This window comes from Podarcis pityusensis (assembly GCF_964106645.2).
Source record: "Podarcis pityusensis genome assembly, chromosome: 12".
Lineage (NCBI taxonomy): Eukaryota > Metazoa > Chordata > Lepidosauria > Squamata > Lacertidae > Podarcis > Podarcis pityusensis.
The window spans coordinates 21,329,730-21,357,543 of NC_138037.1; the positions used below are offsets into that span (position 1 = coordinate 21,329,730).

Genomic DNA, 27,814 nt, shown 5'->3' on the forward strand with positions numbered 1-27,814 from the left:
GATGAACAGACCAACATAAAGTGTAAGATATCCAGTTATCCAGCTTAGTAATGCTGCAAACTTCTAAGCACTTACAAAGGACTAAGTCCCACTGAACACAATGGGACTTACTTCTAAGTAAACATGCAGAGGATTGTGCTGTAAAGCAACTAATTTTAAAAGGGAGGCAGGGGGCTTAATTTAACTCCATGATTTAACTGCCAAGATTTACCAAACAGATTCATCCAATTTATTTTTTAAAAATCATAAAAGTTTTTGCATAGAATGAAATGGAAAGTGATGTCACTGGCTTAACAAAAAACAAATTATTAAAATGCCTACTGTTCAATAAGCAAAGTAAAGACTATCTGAATGGCCTTGCAGTAAATAACCCTTGGCTATATTCCCCACACATTAATAAGAATACAAACTATGAAACTTTTTAATGGGTACACAATTATTGATAATGCTCCATAACAGATTTACAGGAAGCCTCATTATTGAATATTGATTTTTCTTCCTTAACTGTTATTTAAGCACCAATAAATTAGCAAAACTATTCAATTCATTTGCAAATATCACCTGTGCTGAGGGGGTAACTACATGTCATGTGTTTTGCAGCTCCAAAGCCTTTTTTTTTTTTTTTTAAGGAAAGCAGCTGGCAAATTGAAAAGGAGAAAAAGGGAACAGAAAAAGGGTTAACAACCACTCCCCCTTAGTGCTTATCCACTCAAAATTACTGGCACCAAAGCTGTTTTCTTTTCAGATTACTCTATTATACCAGTTTACACATAACATGTAGTTAGCTCCTGATATTGCAGCTGCAGATGCTTTGCCCCAGCAGGAACACCACAGCAAAATTATTAATTAGCTTTACATGGGATTAACTGAGCAAAAAAACCCCTAAATCTTGTGATTCAGGAGGCCTGCACGTGACTGATAAGAGAGGCATGGGAGAGAATATTCAGCAGTTTCTGCAGTGAAATTTTGCCATATTCAACTATCTTAAAGGAACAGTTGTCTATAGTCTGGAGGGTATTCTAATTCAGAGAAGCGCAGCATACAATTGCAGCACAAAGCACCTCTGCAGTCAGTGCTGTAAAACAACAGGTTTGCCCCAACATCTGTTTTAACATTTCTGTGTGCTTCCTGTTCGATAGGGGTGGGGGAAGGACTGAAGGAACACCTTCAGTTAAGTTTAATTAGCAATACTTATATTTCATAGAATCATAGAATCATAGAGTTGGAAGAGACCACAAGGGCCATTGAGTCCAACCCCCTGCCAAGCAGGAAACATTTAAAATGAACCATACCTGTATAAATAAAGTAATTAAAAGAACAGTTCAGGCAGGAAACAATCACTCAGGAAGACAATGAATAGCTGTTTTTTCATAATCAGAAATCATGTAAGGCAGAAATAGCCTCCCAACATTGTGGACTACAATTCCCATCATCCCTGACCATTGCCAGGTTGACTGGGGCTGATTGTAGTTGGAGTCCTAGTTGGAGTCCACAACATTTGGACGGCAACTTATTTGCTGTTCCTTTATCCCTGCTCTCGCCCTCCATGTGTTCATAGGCTGCTGTAGTAACTTTCTTGCCATCTAAATGGTGTGCAAGTAAATGCCTATCCACTGTTTTCACTTATAGCTAATAACCTAGTAGTAGTAGTATTAGTAGTAGTAGTATTTAAATCTATATACTGCCCTTCATCCTAAGCTCACAGGGTAGTTTACAGTATAAAGTTGTTTTAAAATACACTGCTTACTCTAGAGCACTCCCCCCACAATTTTAACCTATGGCAAATTTCGGTTTACCTCTTATCTGTGTAATCTAATCAAAGTGGAAGCAGATTAAGGGGTTGCCCCTTTAGGATTGCAGAGCTATGTGTTCAAAGCAATGTCCTTCCATCTGCCACTTCCCAGAGTTTGCTTCTAGCCCAAGGACTAAAGAAGGCAAAACAAAAACACAAAAAAGGTTTCTCCTTCTAAGATGTTTATCCTCTCCCTTTGAAGTAAAAGTTCACATTGTTGTTGTTTAACCATTAAAAAGTTATGCCTCTCTCTTTGATTGGTAGACAGGATCCTCCCACACCCCTCCTGTGGCTCACTGGATCAACGGTTAGTTAACTGCTCTCATCAGTTCTCCCTGCAGGGAGCCTCAAATCCTCACCGGTGCACTAAACAGTGCACAGTCTTATCTTGAAATGCAGCCTTTATTCCCTGAGATCTGACAGAAGGAAGGGGAGGGAGGGCAAATGCAGCTGGGGGGGGGGGAGTCCTTTTATGTAACTGTCCTTGCGTGAAAGTATAAAGCACACATCCTCAGCATGATGAACTGCGTAGGGTTTTGCAGTCAGGAGGACTCACAATGACCGGTGATTACCTTCATTAAAGCCACTTGTATCCATTCTACAGGAACACAAAATAAGTCAACTTTAGGCCCATTTACACAGTTGTTTTCTTTTTGGTTGTGCATGTGCCTAAAATTGCATCATACTGTGCAAACCAGAAGAACTTTGGCACTCCTTGTGCAGCACATCATTATTAATGGCTTTTAATTTATTTTGTATGTCTGTCGTTTTATTTTGTTGCTAAGTTGCTTTGAGACTTTTTTGTAATGAAGTGAATGACAAATGCAAATCACCATCACCATCACCAGTTGACCCACAACATCTCCCTTTGTGACTTATATTTAGGCAGCACTCCCCAGCCTCAAAGTGTCCAAGGCACTTTTTAGAGCTGTGACAATCATGGAAATCTTGCTGGGGCATCTGCTTTACAGGTCCCAGGTTCATCCCAAAGCATTTCCCATTAAAAAAGACTGGGTAGAAGGGGATAGCAAAGACCGTTGTCTAGTATCCTAGAAAGCTACACAATGCTAGGCGAGACAGACCAATAGAGTGACAACTTCCTATGTGAAAGTTCACATCACATGTTTTTACTTGTGATGAGACACCCATGGACTGGTGAAAAAATAAAACAAAATTGCTGAATATAACCAAATGCACCACCCCTTATAAAACATGTCACAGAGAGATCTCTAGGACAGAAGATTCTCTCCACCTTAATATAAATGTTAACATATACTATATTATTGTTGGATATTCTACTTGAGAGATTCTTCAGAGGTAAGTCTGCTTTCAAGTGTAACCAACTTGTTCTCTTGCTTGGTCATGGGGCTACAGAAATAATGCCAAGCAATGTACAGTCCTTAGCAACCATTTTGGAACAGCTATTGCTAATGTATTCAGAACACGGAAAGATCTGGTTGCTTGGCTGATCATATGATGACTCTAAAAAATTGCAATGCTTTTCCATAGCGTGACCTGTCAGTAGACCTCAGTGGTGATTTGTCTAAACTAGCATGACAGATTGAACTGGGGAGATTCTTATATTTCTGAGAAATTTCCTTGAAGAGAAAACTGAAGTTAGAAAAAAAAAGTTTAATTGATTAAGCGATATGAGGCTCCTCAAAAATGTCCATCGGTTGTCATTGGGAGAACAGGAATAAGGTTCTATGTTTAGTTCACAGAAATTAGAAAATATTTTACCTGACACTAGGGAGGCAAGAACCGACTCAACCTCAGTCAAAATTCTATCACTGGGTTGCGGGGGGGGGGGGGGGAGCAAGGCGGTGGCAGGAAAAGTATGCTAACTAGAAATGGTAAGAAAATTTTAAAAAATCCAATCTGTTAAAGTCACTCTCAAATGACTATTCCCCATCCTATGCTGTGATCCACATGAACCTGCCATTTCACATTGTTGTACAGTGGTGCCCCGCAAGACGAATGCCTCGCAAGACGAAAAACTTGCTAGACGAAAGAGTTTTCCGTTTTTTGAGTCGTTCCACAAGACGAATTTCCCTATGGGCTTGCTTCGCAAGACGAAACGTCTTGCGAGTTCTTGCAAGTTTGTTTCCTTTTTCTTAAAGCCGCTAAGCCGTTAATAGCCGCTAAGCCGCTAATAGCCGTGCTTCGCAAGACGAAAAAACCGCAAGACGAAGAGACTCGCGGAACGGATTAATTTCATCTTGCGAGGCACCACTGTACAAAAGATCAAAAATCCAAATATCTGAAAATGTTGGTACATATTCTGTAGGAAGTCATCCAGTACAGATTATAAGAACTGCACTGTTTTCCAATATGCATACATGTAGTTCTGGTTAACTTGTAAGGACATATGTTTCATGAGTGGAATTTAGTTCTTTAACTTCCCTGCCTCATCAAAACATTCGGGGAATGCAATCACCTGCCCTTAAACCCTAGACTCGCATGTTACATAAGAAGAGCCTGCTTGGATCAGAACAAATGCCTATTTAGTCTAGCATAAGATTTCTCGCTGTTTCTAAACAGATGCCTAGGGGAAGCCCACAAGCAGGACATGAAGGCAATAACAGCCATCTCTAGCTATTGTTTCCCATCAGTTAGCAAGCCGCCTCTGACCTTGGACAGCTACAGAGGCAGATTTAGGGCAGTGCAACCAGTTTCCCCCCATACAGGGCGCCAAGCCATGGTGGGACCTTGCTGCCTCATTCCCAAAGCCTAGTAACCACTTGCAATGGGAAGGAGGAGTGAGGGTTCTGACAGGGTCCTATATAGCCCACCCTCTTCCTACCCAAAGCCTAGTCAGCCCCTTCCCAGGAGGTGGGAGGGCTCTAGGACCTTGCCCGAGCCTTCACGCCTCCTTCCTTAAAGCCTGGCACCGCTCTTACCCGGGTTTGGGAAGGCAGTTGTTGGCTGGGAGGGGGCATAAAATTTGGGCCTTGCACAAGGTACCCTATTACCAAGGTCTGCCCCTGACAGCTATTATGGTTAGTACTCGCTGATAGCCTTATCCTCCATGAATTTATTTAATCCTTCTTTAAAGCCATCTCCTGAAAGAAAACACACACAGCAAAGATCCCCTTGAGCAACTTCTCTTTAGGGTGCACTAATGTAGTAAAAATCAGTAAGTGCAGCTATTGCTGCAATTAATTATGAATTTATTACCTGCCCTCCACCCTACATTCCCAGCGCAGGTTAAAACACAACGTTAAAAACAGTTCTTTAAAACCTAAAACTTATACTCACAAAAATGGGGTGGGTCCTAGAAATATAAATGAGGGCCAGTTTAAAGATTGCACTTCCATGCCAAGGAAAAGTCATCTGTTAATTTCTGCACTTATTAAAGGTACAGAGGCTATGTCTATAGAATCTTCTTTTCTTCTTCTTTGGCGATCACTCATAGTCGAGTAAGATTGTCTTCCATAAACACGGTTTTAACAATGAGTCCATAAGTGACTGTGGAGGCCAATTCTGGATCCACACGTCCTTCCACAGTGGGGACATTGGTTTCCGGGCGGGAATTGATCACGGTGTGGATTTGCCAAGCGTGCCTTCCTCCTAGCACGTTTCTCCCTTGTGTCCTGAGTTTGAGTGTCTTCAAAGCCCATAACACATTTGGCAAAGGCTGTTCTCCAACTGGAGCGCTCAACAGGCCAGAGGACCAGTTTAAAGATTACACTTCCATGCCAATTACAGATAGGTAGCCGTGTTGGTCTGCCATAGTCAAAATAAAAAAAATCCTTCCAGTAGCACCTTTAAGACCAACTAAGTTAGTTCTTGGTATGAGCTTTCGTGTGCAAGCACACTTCTTCAGATACATGCCACTTCCATGCCAAGGAAAAGTCATCTGTTGATTTCTGCACTTATTAAAGGTACAGAGGCTATGTCTATAGAATATGGGCAAGCCAAGGTGGCGCAATTCGTTTTTAGTTGTATTTTCATATTGAGGTTGTATTTTCAGATTCGTGGTCATGTGCACTGCGAAATGGGATTTTACATTGAAGGAGACACATCAATGGAGCATATGACACACATACACAGGCTCTTCCATTGAACTATGGCCTTCTCCTAAGGATTGTAAGGTTATATTGTGTATTGTATACACAAATAATGTATATTGAAGCACCACACAATGCTATGATTTTTTATCTGAAGAGCCTTTCACTGACCTACGAAAACAATTGTGATAAAAATTTGTTGAAAGTGTCTGTTTGCTAAACAAATCATTGGACAATGGCCAGGATCAGGTGTTCTTGTGATTTAAGGAATGTAAGGGGTCAAATAGCTAAGCCAGCATACCAACCCCAAACCCAGTCTTTACTAGGCAATAAATACAAATTAAAAGCACATACCCCCCCAAAAGGTAACAGGAACAGGACAGTCTTAAATTTTACTGCTCTGCCAAGAGAAAATGAAAGCAAGTGGATTTGTCAATTACATTGCAAATGCTGATTACAGAATATGAAAGGCCTGCTTGCATCGAATAATGAATGTAATAGAATAAAAACCTAAAAAGAAGCAATTCACACTAGAATATGGACATTACTGATATTATTCATAAGTAATGAAATTATTTCCCCCTAAATAATCATTCCTTATGATAAGAAGCTCCTTCTGCAAATTGATGCAACAAAGTATTTTTGCTTAATGCTGTCATAGGTTGAGAGTGAAGTCAATGCTAAAGTCATAACATTTTGAAATGTGGCCCATTTTATCTTTATTAATGGAAATTAACCTGACACAGTATATGCTTAGCAGCAGAGGAAAGACAATCCAATTTACAACATACCATAGTTACAAGCTTTTTTTTAACTCAATAACTGTTCTGTATATTAATGATTACATTTCTTAGCTGCACTAGAATATGGCCTTGTCTGTATCCGATGCAATATTCAGAAAATCAAGGTCAAACAAGTTGTCTCCTTTTGTTTTCTACATGTTTATATTTTTCTATATAGTTATTGCACCATTTCCATATCTTTTCAAGTCTGCTGTTCTGTCAGAAACACACACACAAACCAGAAATACATTCTGCCAAGCAAGACTCTTCCTTCCCCTAACGATAACCCACCTTTTAAACGTTTGTTGAGTTTTGCATGCAACTGAAATATCAAAAACCACTGGTGCATATCAAGATTTACATGTGAAAACGGAGCTTTTCACCTTACGGGAAAGGGTGTTGTTTTTAATTTTATTTTTGCCTGGAAGCACAGGAAAACATAAAAAAGCACAAAGGCTAAATTAGAAATTATATTATTATTATTGTTGTTGTTGTTGTTAAAATATGTTTACCGCCCTTCACCTGTAGATCTCAGGGCAGTTCCCAACAGAAAACGACATGATAAAAAGCACAAAATATAAACAAGAACAAAACAAACCACTAACCACCCCCTGGATCACCACTATCATCCTGTGGGTTTGTTTGAGGCATCAATAAGCCTCCCTAGAATCAGGTTCTCGGGGTAACTTGCAGCAAAAAACGAATTTTAAATGCATACAATAAAACACACGATAATGCAAAAGCAACATCAAACCAGTTTGCAGTTCTGAAGCCTGATGAGGCTTTGTGCAAGACAGAGACAGAGAGTCTTCCCCTAATACCAGATTTTCTTGTTCAAAATGCATCAAGACATTAGAAGCCCCATGGTTTATTATTCTAGTTATTGGTGTGTTGACCTAAAAGGGATGGCTCAAGCTCACATGCCCACTGAGCTATGAAGTTCACTGGGTGGCCTCGGGTTAATCTCTATCTGTCAGACCAACAGACCTCACAATATTGTTGTGAAATAAAATGTTGGGGGGCGGGGAGGCTCTTTACATGACCCTGAGCTCTTTGGGGAGGAAGAGTGGACTAAAAACACAATGAACAAATAAATAAACAAATACTGCTTGACACAAGTAGCTCTGTTCATGGGTATAATAGTTTTTGAGAGTGCAGTTCTCAACATACTTTCCTGCACGCAGACATGCACAGGACTGCAGTGTAAGAAAGATAGCATTTAACACTGTAAACCTTGTTAAGTTTAATAAGAAAGGAGTGCACTGAATATACTTCAGTTCTACTTTCAACAAAGTAGTGAGTCTGAATTACCCCAGAGGCGCACTCTTCCATTGTTTTTCAAGACAGATGAATGCCAACACACAAAAATTAAGTTAGGTTCACGTATCTTAAGTCCTAAAAAATCCCCCACCTCATTCCTTTTTCTAAAGGTGAAAAGGGTGTGGGGTTATTTAAACTGGTTCCTCTGTCCCAATTCTAATAAGGAAGGAGGAACTGAAAAACACACAATTCTCCAGAAAAGTAAAATAAGGAAGGCATCCTCATACAAGCACCAGGTAGGCAATTATTTACCATATTTTTTGCTCTATAAGACTCACTTTTTCCCTCCTAAAAAGTAAGGGGAAATGTGTGTGCATCTTATGGAGCAAATGCAGGCTGCACAGCTATCCCAGAAGCCAGAACAGCAAGAGGGATTGCTGCTTTCGCTGTGCAACGATCCCTCTTGCTGTTCTGGCTTCTGGGATTCTGAATATTTTTTTTCTTGTTTTTCTCCTCCAAAAACTTGGTGTGTTTTATAGAGCGAAAAATACGGTAATTCTATTTTGAACATCAATTTTCATCTCAGTATGCAAAGCAGCAACAACATTTATCTGGAATGCATAGAATACTGATCCTGGGCAATAATATTAACTGACTCAAGCTTCCTGCACTTCTGGTCCAAGGCTATAGTACACCGTCAGGACTAGAACTAGAGGGGAAATTTGCGGGAAGAGAGAAGCAGGCATCTCTAGTCTGAGACAGTTCTTAGGAGCCATAAAGGTAAGCATAGACTGAAGAATGTGCACATTACATCTAGCCTGCAAAATGGAAGCTAGCTGTTTTGGACAAACTTCAGTATATATTCCCAGGAAGTGTGGTGAAACTTCTGCCTATTTGTCCTTAGTGTACTTTGTCTGTAACATGTTCTCAGTGCCTGATGGCTGCTCAGCTCTGAAAGCCTCCGGATGCAAGTGCAGTTTTTGAGAAAAATACAGAATCCAGCTTCTTTCTTTTCTGCTCCAGGATAATGTTCAACGCTGACAAAGCAGGAAATAAGCAATCAAGGTTTTGTAATATCTTTACTCAATTGTACTGAGGCCACAAGTGTGCTTATGCTTTTCCATTCTAAATCCAGTACAATCCATGCCCCATGGAAAAGGAGTATGAACATATTTTTCTTTGGAGTCAGCAATGTTATAGAAAAATACCAAGGTGCTAAAAGCCAGGTTCTGCAAATTTGTGTCTCTCTCACACACAGTACATGACTGGTGAACTGAGCTTCGTGGGTCAGCGACAGGCCACATGCTTTGCTTGCAGAAGGTCTTAAATTCAATCCCTGGCACCTCCACTTTTTTAACAGAAGGAGGAGGACAATGTATGCTAGATGGACAGTCTTTCTATATGCCTATGACTTTTAGATACCAGTCCTGGAAACTTCTATGCAGATGTGCCCCATAGCTGAATGGTTTTTCCAGGTCTTCAATACAGGTAGTTCCAATTGTGTACTTTTGCAAAAGGTGGGGAAACATTGTTTGTTCCCTAGATGCTCTGCTTGAACTTCAATTGGCTTAACTGGTTGTTATTACAATATACATATGATCTGTGAACAGTCATACACATGAGGTAGTTGTGTGTGTGTTTGTGTGTGATGTTTATATGTGTGTAGCATGTGTTTTGTAAACCATCAAGAGGTATTATTACAATCAAGCAGCATATACATTTTCTTAGATAGACAGATAGCTACATAAATAATGGGAACAGGGTAGAGAAGAAGTAGTTGTTCTCTTGAATACAGTGTTTCTGTGGTGATCTGAAATAAGAGAATAACTCTTATGCTCTCATAGGAAAAGGGGCAGTCCCTTTTTTATTTTTATGTCCAAATACATACATAAGTATATAAACCACATGTCTGAAATAGTACAGGAGAACAATCCTGTAGCCATTTTGACTCTTCCAGTGACCTGAAATATTCTCTGCAGTGAGGAAGGAAATGGGAAAAGCCTCCCCATTGTCTCTTTGCTCACAAATCCTGTCTTAAGGGTGTATTTGTGCATGAACAGGGTGAGTCTGTGACCTGGATTTAGGAACTATTTAGCATCTCAAAAGGAATGGCCAGGCTGCCAAGGTAAAGCAATCAAGTGACCACTACAGTGGTACCTCAGGTTACAGACGCTTCAGGTTATGTGATTTCGGGTTGCGCACCGCGCCGAAACTGGAAATACCGAAACAGGTTACTTCCGGGTTTCAGTGCTCACGCATGCGCAGAAGCACTAAATTGCACTTTGCGCACAAACGCCAAATTGCAACCCGCACGTGCGCAAATGCAACAGGTTGCGAACACTGCAGGTTGCGAACGTGCCTCCCGCACGGATCACATTCGCAACCTGAGGTTCCACTGTATCAGTATCTTGCCAGACAGCATTTCTGTTGTAGGCCGCCCCCATGATGTAGTTCTGCTGTAGCCTGCCTCCTGTGATGTAGGTATGATGTTTTGGGGGGTGGTCTTGAGCTACAGGGTGGGCAATTTCAAAAGTCGATATAAGGACTTGCACACCATTGTTCTGGGTCCCTCCTGCCTCCTGTGTGTGGTTGTGAGCACTCTGTTGCAACAGTTAATAAAGATCAGGGTTACTAATTGCCTTGGTTCTCAAGATTCTCTGGATGGCCTCCGTTATTTACTCCTTCCGATAGGCACTCTATATGGGCACATCGATACCCCATAAGGTAAAATGAGCAGTATTTTTCTTGTAACACTTTATAATAAGAAAACTCTGCTTGTTCTTTTTTACACAGCTTTTTTTAAAAGAAACTTTAGGTGTGGTAAGTCAACACTGGTTCTTCCCCCTGTGTTGCAAGAAGGTATGCTATTCCGGCCTCTACCAGCGATTGCAAATTTCTGTGGCAGGAAGTTTTGCAGAGCTGGCAAAACCACTGTAGAGAACTGAGAATGCTGAGAGGGGTAGAGAAACGAGCATACAAAATCTTTACAAACCAGCCACAGAAGAGAGGTTGTTATGAGGAAACTGAGCCGCCTTTTCAACCCTTCTCCACCTATATACCCAAACAACTTTCAAATTAGATTCTTAAGCAGAACTCAATTTTTAAAATCAGAGACGCTTAGTGATGCTGATTGAAAGCCAATTATCAGAGTTTGCAGGAGGCGGGGGGGGGGTAGGAAAAAGGAGGGGTAAATAAAAACTGTTTCATGTACACTTGAGGAAAAACACTCAGGACATGTCCTGAAATCTATTTGTTTAAAATATGTTATACAGCCTGTGCCAAGCCTCAAAAGGTGACCTGCAATGCCCAGTAAGACCCTTCCAAATCAATGAAAATCCACCCAACCACACAATGCCATAAAAGAAAATAGCCACATACTGTTACTCATATTACCGATATTCTCTGGACACAGTACCTATAAGACAGAGATAAAAAGTAATTTCTATCCTGGAAGCGAAGGCACAGAAAAAACGCAATATGGAGGCCAAATGGCCGAAATGTTGGGAAATTCTGGATCAAGATGGAGACAGACTAAAATTGCAGAGTTTTGAAAAATTGAAAAATAAAGTGCGAGATTGGCTCCATTATTATCAAATAATGGAGGCATACAATTTGGACAAAAAAGTTGGTTTCCAGGTGGAAAAATCAAAATTGGAAACAGAATTGCTAGATTCCAAAATTAAGAATTTGTCAAAAATGTATAACTTGCTGTTGAAATGGAACACTCAGGATGAAACCGTGAAATCAGTTATGATTAAATGGGCACAAGATGTTGGACATAATATAATGATGGCTGACTGGGAACAGTTATGGACCACAGGTATGAAATTTACGGCATGTAATGCCCTAAGAGAAAACTTAATGAAAATGATTTATAGGTGGTACATGACACCAGTCAAGCTTGCAAAAATTTACCATTTGCCCGAAAATAAATGTTGGAAATGTAATGAGACTGAAGGCACATTCTTTCACCTTTGGTGGACATGCCCAAGGATTAAGACATTCTGGGAGATGATTTATAATGAAATGAAAAAGGTATTTAAATATACCTTCCTGAAGAAACCAGAGGCCTTTCTCCTGGGCATGGTCGGCCAATTGGTGTTAAAGAAGGATAGAACTTTTTTTATGTATGCAACAACAGCAGCAAGAATACTTATCGCGAAGTATTGGAAGACACAAGATTTGCCCACCCGGGAAGAATGGCAGATGAAGTTGATGGACTACATGGAACTGGCGGAAATGACTGGCAGAATCCGAGACCAGGGAGAAGAGTCGGTGGAAGAAGATTGGAAAAAGTTTAAAGACTATTTACAGAAACACTGTAAAATTAATGAATGTTAGAAAAATGTTGGAATGAAGTTATATGGCTTTAGTAGAAATGTTACAAGGAATTAAGTACAGATAGGTTAGTAGAGCATTAAGGGGAAAAATAAGGTTAGAATGAGTTAAGATAGTTATAGGATAGAAAACAGAGGAAGATGGAAAGGAATTGCTGAAATAATTAACAGAAGTGGAATACAAAAAGGGAGGTGTGAGGAGGTCGTGGAAATAAGTGAATGAAAGATGGGATAACGAAATTGTTTGATTTATTTTATTGTTTTTGTTTTGTTTTTGTTGATTTGTTGTGTTGTATTGTATTTTTTTTCTTTTTAATGTCTAAGTTTTTGGGAAAATAATAAATATTATTATATTAAAAAAAAAGTAATTTCTATCCTACAATAAATTTTCTTTAGTGGACCTAGGGAAAGGAGCGGACTTTTTAAAGACTGTCATTGCTTTTGGTGTGTATTTTTCATATATACGGTATTCAATTTTTAAAAAAAATAGCATGATGGTTGTTGAGTGAATGGTCTAGAATGATCCTGGAAAATGCTCGTTTTCATCTCTAGCCAAGGATGAGGGAGAGAAAATCACCCTCGGAGCATTACGTTGTATATGAACCCCTGTTCCCCAAAAAGAAAGGTGGAAACCCACAGGGTGCTGGAGACAGCCATGAACTATTTCTGACTTTTAATTTCCTGCTCCTCCTCATTCAAATCCTTTTTTTTCTGGCGAAGGAAAGAGCCTCTCTGCCTGTTAGGTCCAGCTGCCTTTAGGGCCATGGTTTCCAACGGGGTGTGTGTGTGTGTTTGATTTTTAAGGGGGGAAATTTGAGAATGAGTTATTAACAGTTAATCGCCTTTTAGGCTTTCTCCACGTGAATTGGAGTTCACCTTTTGAATAATAAGAATTACATGTCACAGTAAAGGTAAAGGTAAAGGGACCCCTGACCATTAGGTCCAGTCGCGGACAACTCTGGAGTTGCAGCGCTCATCTCGCTTAATTGGCAGAGGGAGCCAACATACAGCTTCCAGGTCATATGGCCAGCATGACTAAGCTGCTTCTGGCGAACCAGAGAAACGCCGTTTACCTTCCCACCGGAGCGGCACCAATTTATCTACTTGCACTTTGACGTGCTTTTGAACTGCTAGGTTGGCAGGAGCAGGGACCGAGCAACGGGAGCTCACCCCATCGCAGGGATTCGAACCGCCAACCTTCTGATCGGCAAGTCCTAGATTCTGTGGTTTAACCCACAGCACCACCCGCGTCCCCATGTCACAGTAGTAATAATAATAATAATAATAATTTGTTTGTTTGTTTGTTTGTACACACATACATACATACGTACATACCCTGCCCATCTGGCTGGGTTTCCCCAGCCACTCTGGGCGGTTTCCAACAAAATATTTAAAATACAATACAGTGGTACCTCGGGTTAAGTACTTAATTCGTTCTGGAGGTCCATTCTTAATCTGAAACTGTTCTTAACCTGAAGCACCACTTTAACTACTGGTGCCTCCAGCTGCCGTGTGCAATTTCTGTTCTCATCCTGAAGCAAATTCTTAACCCGAGGTACTATTTCTGGGTTAGTGGAGTCTGTAACCTGAAGCGCCTGTAACCCAAGGTACCACTGTACAATAAAACGGGGGTGGGGGGAGAATCAAGATTTGAGAGGTGCTTAGGTGGGGCATGGCCAAAAAAGGGTTGGGAACCATTGCTTTAGGGACAAGTCTTCTCATCTTCGCCCTTGACCCCACGACTAATAAAATTTAGGTCCCCCTCCTAATAAGGGGCTTACCCCCCCAAAAAAAACCAATCCACCCCGCTCTGCTGCGATAGGAGGAAGGGGAAATGCAGTTCCAGTCTATGCGCCCCACAGAAGCCCAGCAAGACCCCCGAGGCTTACCTTGGCTGCTGGCCTTGGCCTGCCCGGCGTCCAGGCGAGGCGAGAGGGGTCAAGGAAGCGCGCGCAGGGACTACACGGGTGGCTCACGCGGGCAAGGCAAGCAGGCAACCCGTGGGGCGAGCCCGCCTCTGCTCAGCTCCCGCGAGCTCCTCTCCGGCGAAGGAAGTGGCTCCGGGGCGGCCAAGTGGGCGCTGCTGGGCCTCTCACAAGCACGAGGCTGAGAGGAAGGGCTGGGCTCCGAGGTGAAGGGAAATTTCCCCGGGCGTAACTCGTCGAACGAAAGGAGGGGAAGGGAGCCCTCTCTAAATTTAAAGAAGAAGGGAGGGAAGGAGAAACCTTCTCAGGAAGCAAGCAGCAGTCACCCTTAAAAACAAAAACCACTACTGTTAAGACTCAACGGTGTTTTATTCTTGCTCGCTTCCTGGATGTCAGACGTTCAAAAGGGCTCACGGGTGCATGTGGATTGTGAGGGCGAAGCGCTGTTCTCAACCGCCATACATTCCTCCTGGGTGAAAAGTAACCTTCGCCCAAATAACTCCATGCCTGGCTGCTTGTAACTTGTGGCCCAATTTTGTTTTCTCTCTCCCTGTTTTGTTTGAATTCTACCTGCCCTCCTCATGAATGGATTGCTGAAAGAGGCAAGCATAGTGGGTGGGGGTCTGGAAGATGTCTTAAGCATCATTTTAGCTGTTTTGAGATGTTTGCACAGGATCTAGTCACACAACCCATTTTTAGCATAAACCCAGTATTTAGGTTTAACTTCTATCCTGGACCCCCCCAAAATTAAACATCTGAGTGGGAATATAGATATATATTCCAGTGCACATTGATATAAGTTCATTCAAGTTGCAACTCTTACTAACACTACAGCCAGCTCCACTGCAAGACTAAACATTCCATTAATTTTTATAAGGCAACCGGTCAATTTACAATCTATAGTTGAGGGAGAAGAACCAGCAACCATATATTGGGGTGGGGTGATGTGCAGGCAGGGGAGTTAGTTATTCTTACATCACCTGCTCTGTTAGAATAAGTGATGCAAATACCCAGTTTCCATCTGCAAAATGCTGGAGGGAATCTTACTTTCCACTCGCAATGCGTCATACGTCTCTAGTCTTCCATCTCCATATCTCTCCCTCTATCACAGGCTTCCTCAACCTCGGCCCTCCAGATGTTTTGGGACTACAATTCCCATCATTATGAACCACTGGTCCTGCTAGCTAGGGATCATGAGAGTTGTATCATATACAGTCATGCACACACCTCTGCCTGTCTGAAGGATAAGCAGCATTTGACCTATGGGGAGAACTACCCCGATTTCTTTTTCTTTTTTAGCATTTTTAATACCTCAGATGTGTTCCAGTAACATAAACATAAATCTGGAGGGATTTTTTGTTCTCTAAAGGGGATTCCCCATGCATGTGGGTGTGGGAAACTTACAAACTCTTACATTTCAAAGTGGGTGTTGTTTCTTACACATGTGGTGTATTAGGTTGCAACTGTGAGGTGACCCCGGCCATGGATTATTTGTGAACACAAGCATGGGCTGATAGTGGTCCACTTTAAATGTCAAATCACCCTCTGCACAGAAAAGTTTCCTTTTACATTCAGCTCTGCTTTTTAATCCAGTGAAGCAGGCAATAGCAGATTTATAAAAAGAGAAGTGCTGGGCTGAGCTTAAGCTTGCCTGGAAACTGCGTTTTCTAACATGGAAGTATTGAAAAAATTCCAGATGAAAACAATGACTTGCAGTTACACAGTGAGAAGGGGAAATAGACGCTAAGCATATTCAAAGGAACTTCCTCTTAACATCACATGGCTCAAATTAAACTCTGCCAACTGGCTTTCATTCATCCAACCTTACCACAAAAACTTTCGGGGGGGCTTGCCTCTGGAAATTAAGGTATGCAGAACACCTCCTACAGTGCTTCCAGACAGAGGTTTATTGTGGAATTGGTACTGCTCATGCACCCAAATATTTCACACTGTCCGCATGATGTTATACCTATATTTTTTGTTACTGTACACTTAAAGCAGATTTCCTCTTACCATGGAAAATCCATTAACTAAAAATAACTTGTTATACATTCATAGTCACTGCAGCTGTGGAAGCTCATTGGCACATTTTTTGGTGTGTGTGTGTTTGTGTGTAATCATATGTGTGATGATGTTTCGGTGAGTGATCCCTATCATTGCACTCCTACTTTCGCTTGCTCCCCACTCCCCTAGCACAACCTAGCCATTTTGTTTCCAGCTGCTCAAACAATGCAAGTGTTCCTATTTGCACAGATTGCTACATGCTGAAGGTCCATTTTTCAACAGCCCAGTTCAGAGGAATTATGCGGCAAGGGTAAGGATAGCGGAGCAGAAACCAGAGTAGGCATGCCTAGACACACAATATCAACTCACCCTCAACTCACTGATAGTTAGAAAGACAAAGGCCAGAGTGGAGGGTTGAGTTATATGAGCTAGAAGCTGGAAGCAAGAAGTAGGCTGGGAAACCAGGGAGTCAGAGCCATGCCTGATTTCTACTTGAATCCAAGGTTGTAGCTATGGGAGAAGCAAGATCATCTTGGGGTGTTAATGCTGTGAACTCCTCCATCATAGACTCCGGTTGTATATCTGTGTAAATAAACCATTTATCATAAGAACACTACAGTCTCTGCTGTACCTCATTCCGGGTAAGCAACTGTAACCCCTGGAATTTTGCGCCGCTTGGAGCTTGGAGTGGTGGGAAACAATATCATCATATGAGGTTAGGGGGGAGAGAATTGGGGAGAGAAAAAAGGGGGTAATGATATTTCATTCTTTTGCTTAGTGTATGTGCAGAGGTTTTGCTTCAACTTCATGAGGATAGGTTCTTTATTTGTCTGTTTGTTTTTGACATCAATGTCTCACACCAAATGTAACCGACCTGTAGAAAGGACTCTTGGAATTGAAATCAGAGACATTGTATGTACCCTTACTATTCATGAAAATATTTCAATAAAAACATTTTTAAAAAACACCAGTAGCATCAGATGACTTATTTTTTTCAAATCAGATCAAAGTTGGTTTGAGGGAAGATGCATCACAAGGCAGTATTTCACAGGAGAGATGTGATTTGTGCCTAGCATCACATGTGCAGCGGTAGGAGCACAATGGATGCAGGGAAAATGGGAGTTTTGTATACAGCCTGCTTTCAAACTGTGATGCAAATGGAAAGCACCAATAAAGGAACACCACCTGCAAAAGTGGAACAAGGTCACAATGGCTGTTAGCAAATTACTTAACTCGGATTAATTGGATTGAACAAACAAATAAATGTTAATACATCTTCTGGGGGTGTTATAAAAAAGGCACATGGGGAAGTAAAGCTGAGAGATATACCACTGGGACAAACTTATTCAAAATGCTTTATTGCCCTCTTTTAGAAAAATAGTCCCCTTGCCAGTTTACTATTATTTCTCTTTCCAGAGGCCAAACCAAACAATCTCCCAGCTGAACTATCTGATTAGAAAAATATATCTAGAAGAGAAGGAGAATAACTGCTTTTTGGCTTATTCCCAAAAGCATCTGGAGTATTTGCAGTGAATGATATGCAATTATTGCCAGGACTTTCTAGCCTGCATATAAATTATATAAAGAAAAAGCTTTTGATTGCTTAAAGTCAATCACTGAAATTCTAATCTGTTTTTAGCGTGACCAAAATAATGTCCTGGAGTCTCATGCTAGGATGGAAACCACACTAAAACAATAAACCCTGAACCATAAATACCACACAGCTTGGAGCAAAGATAAATGTAAACTGTTTACAGAGGGTCTTTGAGAGCCCATCAGATTATGGAGCATGTCTCCTTGCAGTGGAAGCTTTTAAATTCTTGCAGATTTTTTCATTAGCAACCAAAGAAGCGGAATCTCTCACAGAGCACAGAATGACAAAGGGGGGAAAGGTACCGTATTTTTCGCTCTATAAGACGCACCAGACCACAAGACGCACCTAGTTTTTGGAGGAGGAAAACAAGAAATAAAATATTCTGAATCTCAGAAGCCAGAACAGCAAGAGGGATCGCTGCGCAGTAAAAGCAGCAATCCCTCTTGCTGTTCTGGCTTCTGTGATAGCTGCACAGCCTGCATTCGCTCCATAAGACGCACACACATTTCCACTTACTTTTTAGGAGGGGAAAAGTGAGTCTTATAGAGCAAAAAATACGGTACTTTTCTTTATGATGTTTTGGTCCAATAAAGGATATCACTTTACCTGGTGCATGTTTGTTTGTTTTTTTTAAATTGTCTGACAGTCATTTGAAAGAAGTTAATATGAAACATCTTGGATGCAATCACATTTACATGAATTTACATAGGTCATCTAAGTATTATCCAGTGAATGCAATTTGAATGAGACTTGGAAGCCCCAGATCAAGCCAATTCAGCACTGGGATCTGAACCACTGAATAAGTTCAAAGCTAGATTTAACCTGGCTGCAATCTGCCAAGCAAACTCCATTCAGCACCATAGAACTTGCATCTGGGTACATAGGAACAGCATTGTGTTGTAACATTTGGACGCACCCGGGGCTGCTAACTGCTACCCCTTTTCATTTTTCTTTTGTCCTTACTGCCTTACCGTCCCCCACTCCCTGCCTTAGTCTGTCACCACGGCCATCTAAAATACATGCTGCATGTGTCAAAGTTACAGGGTTTGAGATAAAAAAAATGTCACCCCTTGACGGGATTAGCACAGAAACAGGGAATCTTGATCTCAAAGCTTTATAGACAAGATTTCAAAAGGTTCAAGTGCAATAAAACCACTCAACAAAATCTTTATCTAACAATTAAAATCCTGTTGTATAACATTCATGAATTCACATTGTGTGTTGCAGAAACCTGGCTGCTGTCTCCATCTTTTAAAAAAATATTTTTTATTTGATTTTACATATAAAAAGTTATCACATTACCAAATATATAACCGTATGTAGAGTTTTCTCTGAATCCCTTGACTTCCCACCATCCCCTCCATGGGTCCCATTGTCAGCATTTTCAGCTGCATATTATTACCTAATCCATATTTTATATCTTTCCACGCTATCCATTGTATTTGTTACATTACAAGTGATGTTAAAATCCTGATAATGTTTTCATCTGCTTACAGTGGTCTCCTAAATAAATCATAAATTTTCCCCATTCTTTCTTAAAGTTATTGTCTTCTTGGTTCCTGAGCTTTCTGTTCAGTTTTGTCATTTCAGCATAGTCCAACAGCTTAGTTTGCCATTCCTCTCTCGTGGGGACTTTGCCTTCTTTCCATCTTTGGGCTAGTAGCATCCGTGAGGCTGTTGTCGTGTACATAAAAAGTCTTTCCTGCTCCTTTAGGATGTCGGTACCTGCAATTCCTAATAGAAAAGCTTCTGGTTGTGTTTTTTTTAACGAAAATTATTTTAAACATCCCCCCCCAATTCATTATATATCATTTCCCAGAAAGCTTTCATTACCTTACATGACCACCACATACAATAAAAGGTACCTTCTTTCTCTTTACATTTCCAGCAGGTATTTGTACTTGTCTTATAAATTTTTGGAAGGGACGTGGGTGGCGCTGTGGGTTAAACCACAGAGCCTAGGACTTGCTGATCAGAAGGTTGGCAGTTCGAATCCCCACGACGGGGTGAGCTCCCATTGCTCAGTCCCTGCTCCTGCCAACCTAGCAGTTCGAAAGCATGTCAAGGTGCAAGTAGATAAATAGGTACCACTCCAGCGGGAAGGTAAACAGCATTTCCGTGCGCTGCTCTGGTTCGCCAGAAGCGGCTTAGTCATGCTGGCCACATGACCCGGAAGTTGTATGCCGGCTCCCTTGGCCAATAAAGTGAGATGAGCACCGCAACCCCAGAGTCGGCCACAACTGGACCTAATGGTCAGGGGGTCCCTTTACCTTTAACTTTTATAAATTTTTGCTAACTTACCGGGAGTCAAATACCACTGACATCTTTACAGTGGTACCTCGGGTTACAGACGCTTCAGGTTACAGACTCCATTAACCCAGAAATAGTACCTCAAGTTAAGAACTTTGCTTCAGGATGAGAACAGAAATCGGACTCCAGCGGTGTGGCGGCAGTGGGAGGCTCCATTAGCTAAAGTGGTGCTTCAGGTTAAGAACAGTTTCAGGTTAAGAACGGACCTCTGGAACAAATTAAGTTCTTAACCCGAGGTACCACTGTATCTCCATCCTGGGCAGACATTAGGAAGGCTGACTTACATTCATCCAACTGCTGGTGATAGGAAAACCTCTGACCCGGGGGCAGATTGTGGTCCTCTGTCTGACCCCTAGGGCTCTCCTACCTAGCTATGCTCCCTCTCCAGACCACACCAGCATCAGCCCTGTTCTGCTAACCTCAAGTGCTTTCACTTGGTGTGAATGTGTGCCCTAGACCAGGGATAACGCCTGTGGCTTACCTTGATAGTCAGATGGGAGTAGACTGTGCCAAAATCTCGGGCTTCTAGCATAGCTGAAATGTAGCCTACAGTACACAGCTGAGAATCACATTGTGTCCCACCCACTTTTGCCTCTCGCTCCCTTCACCTGTGGGATGTGCTCCCCAGAAGGTTACTTCCAAGGGAATTTGGTCCTCAGGTTGAAAAACATTCCCTACCCCTTGGATTAGGAGCTGGAGCTAGTTCTGAACTGCAGTTTAGGAGAAATCTGGCAAACAATGGGTGGGATTTGTTGGGGCTACAAGCTGAATGTGAAACCGACCCTTAATTAATAAATAAATTAATTAATTAAACCCCACCCATCTGGCTGAGTTTCCCCAGCTACTCTGGGCGGCTCCCAATCAAGTGTTAAAAACAATACAGCATTAAATATTAAAAACTTCCCTAAACAAGGCTGCCTTCAGATGTCTTTTAAAGATAAGATAGCTGCTTATTTCCTTCACATCTGAAGAGAGGGCGTTCCACAGGGCGGGCACCACTACCGAGAAGGCCCTCTGTCTGGTTCCCTGTAACCTCACTTCTCGCAATGAGGGAACCGCCAGAAGGCCCTCGGCGCTGGATCTCAGTGTCTGGGCTGAACGATGAGGGTGGAGACGCTCCTTCAGGTATACAGGACCGAGGCCGTTTAGGGCTTTAGAAGTCTGCACCAACACTTTGAATTGTGCTCGGAAACGTACTGGGAGCCAATGCAGATCTCTCAGGACCAGTGTTATGTGGTCCCGGCGGCCACTCCCAGTCACCAGTATAGGCCCTGATGACTTTCTTGATCTTTACTGGTCAAATGGTAGTTCTATTAATTGGTCTTCAAAGATTTTGGTGACAGTAATGCAGAAAGTCAAAATAAATTTAAGGAAAGAACTCCTGGGCAGCAAGTTCTTTTCATGTAATTGACATCACTTAACTTTCCCATGCTGCCACCACCTCCAAGGCTCTGCTCCTCCCTGCCCGGAATATATGTGTGTTTGTATGTACCTTGCAGATAAGGGGGAGGGGATAAATTAAGAGCATGAGACTCTTAATCTCAGAGTCCTGGGTTCGAGCCCCACCTTAGGCAAAAGATTCCTGCTTTGCAGGGGCTGGACTAAATGACTCTTGTGGCCCCTTCCATCTCTACTATTCTATGACATTACCTCTCCACATGCTTGTATATCGGTGTCATAGTATCAGTTGTGCAGTAGATCTGAAGGGGTCCTCATTCAGAAGGAATGGGGGCTACTTGCTCATGATAAATAGTCTAATGCGCTGTGCAACATGCATGCATATTTCAAATTGGCATGTACTAAAGGCTGTGTGAATTTGCTCTCAAGTGGTTTGTGATTAGGTGCCTTTTTTATTATTATTTTGCAAAGCAGGTATACCACCACATGGAGTCACTGCTTCACTGATTTTTCTTAGTTCCCCATCCCAGCACAAACAGGTGACAGGCAGCCTCAAGAGATATTGTGACATATCATTTTGCAAGTCGTAAAACCATTAGTATACTGTAATGAATAAAGTGGGGGTGGGGGAGAGAAGTAGGAAATATATATCCTAGACATTTTGAAACTGTGGAGAACAATGGTTCTGTTGAAAAAACCTCATTCATCAAGAAGCAATAAATTTGCTGACTAGAAAGTACCATTCTGTTGTCGCACTCTAATGAGGTCTTAGTTACATTACATTGTAAAATGGCTCTGTAGAAATAAATATTAAAGAATAAGATGAAAGGGAAGGATTAAAGATGAGGAATGTTGACTTCTGTAATAGGAATTGTATACTGTATACATAAAGCACTGTCTAGATCATGAAGTCACTGAAAACTATATTGAAATTTAGAAGCAGGAGGGCAGGGGGAATAGCTTGTTACTTGAGTTTCTGTTGGTACAAAAATATATAGAGAGAGGAGATGCCAAGATCCAGGTTTGGAGCAAGTACTTTTTGGTGAGAGAACCCCAGCAGAGATTTAAAATCACAAAATATGCAGCAAATAAAGCATGGAAATATAGGCCGTTAGACCTTTAATACACACCCTTCCAAGTCCCTTCCAAAGTTTCCCCCTTCCCCCAGCATAGGAAAAGGCCACATATTTGGTACGTTAAAAATGGCTTTAGTTAAAAACTCTTCAAAGGTCTGGGTCATGTGCTTTCCCCTACATAAGTCAGAAAAGTTGCACAGGCAGTGAAACTTAGCTTAGTTAAAAGGTAAAGGTAAAGGGACCCCTGACCATTAGGTCCAGTCGTGACCGACTCTGGGGTTGCAGCGCTCATCTCACTTTACTGGCCGAGAGAGCTAGTGTACAGCTTCCGGGTCATGTGGCCAGCATGACTAAGCTGCTTCTGGTGAACCAGAGCAGCGCACGGAAACGCCGGAGCGTTTATCTACTTGCACTTCGACACGCTTTCGAACAGCTAGGTTGGCAGGAGCAGGGACTGAGCAACGGGAGCTCACCCCGTCATGGGGATTCGAACCGCCGACCTTCTGATCGGCAAGTCCTAGGCTCTGTGGTTTAACCCACAGCGCCACTTGTGTCCTAAACCATAAAAGTTCCTAGATTATTGGTATAGGAACTCAAAAGTGGCTGGTAAGAGCCATGAAGCTGAGCTGGAGAAAACAGCTTAAACCTCTTCACACACTGAGCTTCTCAAATAGACTAGTGGGGTGAACAATAGGCTTGCTCACCTATTTCTTCCAACAGTTTCTGGTATCAACCCCTTAATTTGTTGATTAGATTTAAGCATGTTGGTTATATGAGGCTGGTTATCCCAAAGCTTCAGGGAAAGAAACATGAGTCTCATGGGTAGGTAGTAAAAAGTGTGACAAATGCTGACCTTTGGCAACCCTTAGTGCTCTGTCCCACAGCACAGCATGGCTAATATAGGGATAACTGGGTCAATTACCTATTGAAACCCTTTTTTATGCAGAGTAAGCAATATTTGGCTAGTGAATCTTGTTTAGAGAGTAGGCTTTACCTGTTGCATCCACAAACACAGAGATGGTTGTAGGTATGGGAATAATAAGGTTGTTTATTGCATTATAGAAATTGTAGAAAAGTTTCTAGTTCTAGTTTAACTAGACTAGAGAAGCACAAGGCAGCCATGCTTGTTCCTTTGTTCTCTCACAGGATACTCATCTTGAGGTCCAAGAGAGAGAGAAGAGTAAGGAGGAGGAGTAAGTTGTAAACAAGACGCAAAATCAAAGATGCAAAGCCCAAATCGGTATTAGCAGGCTCTGAGTTGGGGGTGAAAGGGGTCTGATGGAAAGAGGCTGCTGCACCATTTGCCATCAGTTTTCTTCTAAAAATCATCCTCTCACTGTTGACTTTTCACCTTGTGTTATACAGTGGTACCTCACGTTACATACGCTTCAGGTTACAGACTCCGCTAACCCAGAAATATTGCTTCAGGTTAAGAACTTTGCTTCAGGATGAGAACAGAAATCATGCTCTGGCGGTGCAGCAGCAGCAGGAGGCCCCATTAGCTAAAGTGGTGCTTCAGGTTAAGAACAGTTTCAGGTTAAGAACAGGCCTCCAGAACGAATTAAGTACGTAACCAGAGGTACCACTTGTCAGGGGTTCAGGGACAGAGGCACAGGGTAGGCAGGAGATGGAGAGCGATGGGGATGAATCCCAGGACAGCGAGGAAGAGGATGACAATGACTCTAGAGATTCCATGAGTCTTTCCAGCGAATCAGAGGATTCCCAGAAGGGGGCGCCGGTGGTCAAGGCCAGGGGAGCCCCAGGGGGGACGTGTCAGGAGCAGGGGGCCAGCGGGGGATCCCAAAGTGGCAGCTGGGCGTCAGGACCAGCCTCCCCGCCAGAGTGCAGCGAGGGGGGTGGAGGTTCCAGTGTATCAGGGGAGGCGGCTCCGGCAGTAGAGAAAGGAGGGAGGTCGGAGCAAGCCACCCTCCCGGAAGGGGAGGGGAGTAGTGAAGGGAGTAGCGTAGCTGTCAAAAGGAAAGTTAGAGGTTGGGCGCGCGCGCCAAGTTCAAATGTAGAGGCGCGCGGAAGTACGGGGAGCCCGGAGGAGGGGCCAGGTCCCAAAGCCCGCAGGAGGGGGCAAGAGCAGTCTGATTCCGCGTCGGAGGAATCCAGGAGGGGCGAAACCCCAGCGGGCAGAAAGACCCTGCGGAAAAGGAAAGAGAGAAAGAGGTGGAGCAGCGCAAGCTTCTTAAACTGGTGCAGGGGAGGGACGGATTCAGAAGGGACTTCAGCGGTCTAAGCCTAGCAGACGTAGGGCTGCGCGCCTCGGATCTTAAGCAAACAATGAACTGCAATAAACACTTTTGTATATAAGAAGAGAAAGGCGTTGGTCTTTTGTGAGCTGAGACTTGAGGCAGCCCTGACAGTAAGTCCCTTCTCAGAAACTGCAAAAAAATTTTTTTTGCAAAGCTCACGAAGTTTGGCAGACATGACTACTGAGGAGCAGATAACGACCCTGCAAAACGCAGTCGCTGAACTCTCCGTTGCAGTACGGGTCTCTCAGAAGACAGTTGCCGAAGCAGAAGCGCGATGCCAGGATCTGCAAGCCAGGTGGGATCAGGCGTGCAAACAGGGGTTCCCGGGGTCCAGATCAGAGGGAATCGGTCTCGGACGGAGGGCGGGCAATTTAGTAGCCCACTTCGATGGGAACCTGAAGCATTATCCCAATTTCAGAGCAGATGTCCTATATGCGCTGCATTTGCTTCGAAAAGACTTCAAAGATGAGGAGGAGAAAGTAGGCTTTATTGTGTCCCATTTGCATGGGGAAGCTAGAACCTGGTTACGCAATTTGTGGCGCGAAGATGGTCTTGCCCGCAGGGACTCTGACGAATTTATCAAAGCCATGGACGCTTGCTTCCAATCTACCGTTGACGTTGATGTGGCGCGCCAGGAGATGCATGGATTGCGGCAGGGCAAGGCTACAGTGCGTCAGTACCATTCTCGCTTTTTTGCATTGCTGAATGTGCTGGGCTGGGAAAAGGACTCCCTGGCAGTGAGAGACTTGTTCTGGGAGGGGCTTCATGGCTCAGTAAAAGATGAGCTGGCTAGGGGAGACAGACTTCAAACCCTAGCAGACGTCGTGCAGAGGGCACTCACGATAGGGGTGCGCCACGAAGAACGCCCTTGGCACAGTGAGGAGGGGCGTCACGTCCGCCCACCAGCTAGAGCGCCTCCTTTTCTTCTTCCCAGGGACCTGGGACGTACAAATCCCTCGCCTATGCTGAAGGGAGGGGAGGAACCAATGGATCTGGGTGGTGCAAAGGCTCAGCCAGCTGCCGGAGCCTCAGCGTCCGGAGCAGTCAAGGCGAAGCCTCCTAGAGGGACCAGGAAGTGTTACATCTGTGACAGTGCACAGCACATGGCTAAAGAGTGTCCCCAGAGGCTCCAGAAGCACACTGCAGCCTTAGCAACAGTAACAGGGGAAGCGTTTCAAGGAGAACAGTTTCAGGGAAACGAGAATGCCTGGCTGGAAGCAGAGATGCTGGGGCTCCGCCAGGCAAGTCAGTGAAGCAGTCCCCAGCGCTTTTGCAGCCTACAGACCCCTTACCACCCAAGCCAGTGGTGCAGCTCACTGCTACTCTCCAGCTACCTAATGGACTCACCCTGGAAGTCCCCATTACGATTGACTCAGGGAGCAACGCAGACTTCGTGGGGATGCAGTTCATCAAGCAGCATCGCATAGCGCTACTACCAGCCACGCTGCCTCTGAACGTCGTCACGGTAGATGGCAGAAAGTTGCTGGGTGGGCAAGTGGTACAACAGACGCCACCCATGCTGCTGAAAATTGGGAATCATCGTGAGGTCATCAGTTTCAATGTCACCCAACTGTCAGACACGCCTATAGTGTTAGGCATGAGTTGGCTGGATAGACACAGCCCATCATTAGCGTGGTACCAGCGGCAGCTCACCTTTGGTTCGTCCTACTGCGCACAACATTGCATCCAGACCGGCCAGGAGGAGGAGGGCCAGGAGGAAGGGCAACAGTTGCATCTAGGCATGGTGCAGGCAGTGCCCCACAAGTACAAGGGGTTTTTGGAGGTCTTCTGCGAAAAGGAAGCTGACCAATTACCACCCCACCGGCCCGACGACTGTGCAATTGACCTCTTACCAGGGGCAACGCTGCCGACTGCGAAGCTGTATTCCATGTCTGAAGATGAGATGCAGGAACTCCGGGAGTTCATAGATCACAATTTGAAGCGGGGATTCATCCGAGAATCCAAGGCCGTGGGGGGCAGTCCTGTGTTTTTTGTGAAGAAGAAGGACACGCCCCAAAAAAGGCTCATTGTGGACTATAGGGCCATCAACTCGATGACAAAGCCCAAGGCCTTCCCCATGCCCAAGATTGACGACCTGCTCGCGACGGTGAGGAAGGGGAGGATCTTCACCAAGTTGGATCTACGCGGAGCATACAATCTAATACGCATGAGGGAAGGTGACGAGTGGAAGACGGCCATGTTCACGCCGCTGGGCACCTATGAATACAGAGTTATGCCGTTTGGTCTCCAAAATGGCTCCCACTGTTTCCAAGCATTCATGCACCACGTGCTAGCAGGACTCCTCTACAAGAAGTGCGTATGCTTCCTCGACGACATTCTGATCTTCTCAGAATCGCAGGAGACTCACGAGAGAGACGTAAAGGAGGTCCTGCAGAGGCTACGGGAGCACAGACTCTACGCCAAACTGGAGAGGTGCCAGTTCGACGTGACGGAGGTGGATTTCCTGGGCTACCGGCTGTCCGACAAGGGACTAGCCATGGACAGCGCCAAAGTCCGCGCGGTGTTGGACTGGAATAGCCCGCGCAATCGGAAGGAGGTCCAGAGGTTCGTCGGTTTCGCCAACTTTTACCGCAAGTTCATCAGGGGTTTCGCGAAAGAGACGGCAGCTATCACGGACACCCTCAGTTCCAAGAAGAAAAAGTTCACCTGGACGGACCAGGCGGAGCAGTCCTTCAGGAGACTTAAGAGTCTCTTCGCGTCCGAAGACCAGCTGCTACACGTGAATCCCAGCAGGCCCATGCGGGTTGAGACTGACGCATCTGACAGAGCAGTGGGGGCCGTCCTCTTGCAGGAAGATCCGCAAGGGAACTGGAGGCCCTGCGCTTTCTATTCCCGGAAGCTCAGCAAGTCGGAACAGAACTACACCATCTGGGACAGGGAGTTGTTGGCCATCCACGCGGCTTTCAAGGCGTGGCGGCACTTCCTCATCGGAGCCAAGCACACCATGCAGGTCCGCACGGACCACAAGAACCTAGAGTATTGGCGCACGGCGAAGCTCCAGAGCCAGAGGCACATGAGATGGGCGGAGTTCTTTGCGGATTTCGATT

General features: G+C 43.7%; 1 protein-coding gene across 1 annotated transcript in view; it reads right to left on the bottom strand.

Moving 5' to 3' along the window:
- Positions 1–14,351, bottom strand: part of APBB1IP (amyloid beta precursor protein binding family B member 1 interacting protein) — a 60,252-nt gene extending 45,901 nt beyond the window's left edge. Inside the window, 1 exon segment of the mRNA XM_080974435.1 lies at positions 14,071–14,351. The gene's annotated coding sequence lies outside the window, so the exon portion shown is untranslated.
- Between the last annotated feature and the right edge of the window lie 13,463 nt (positions 14,352–27,814).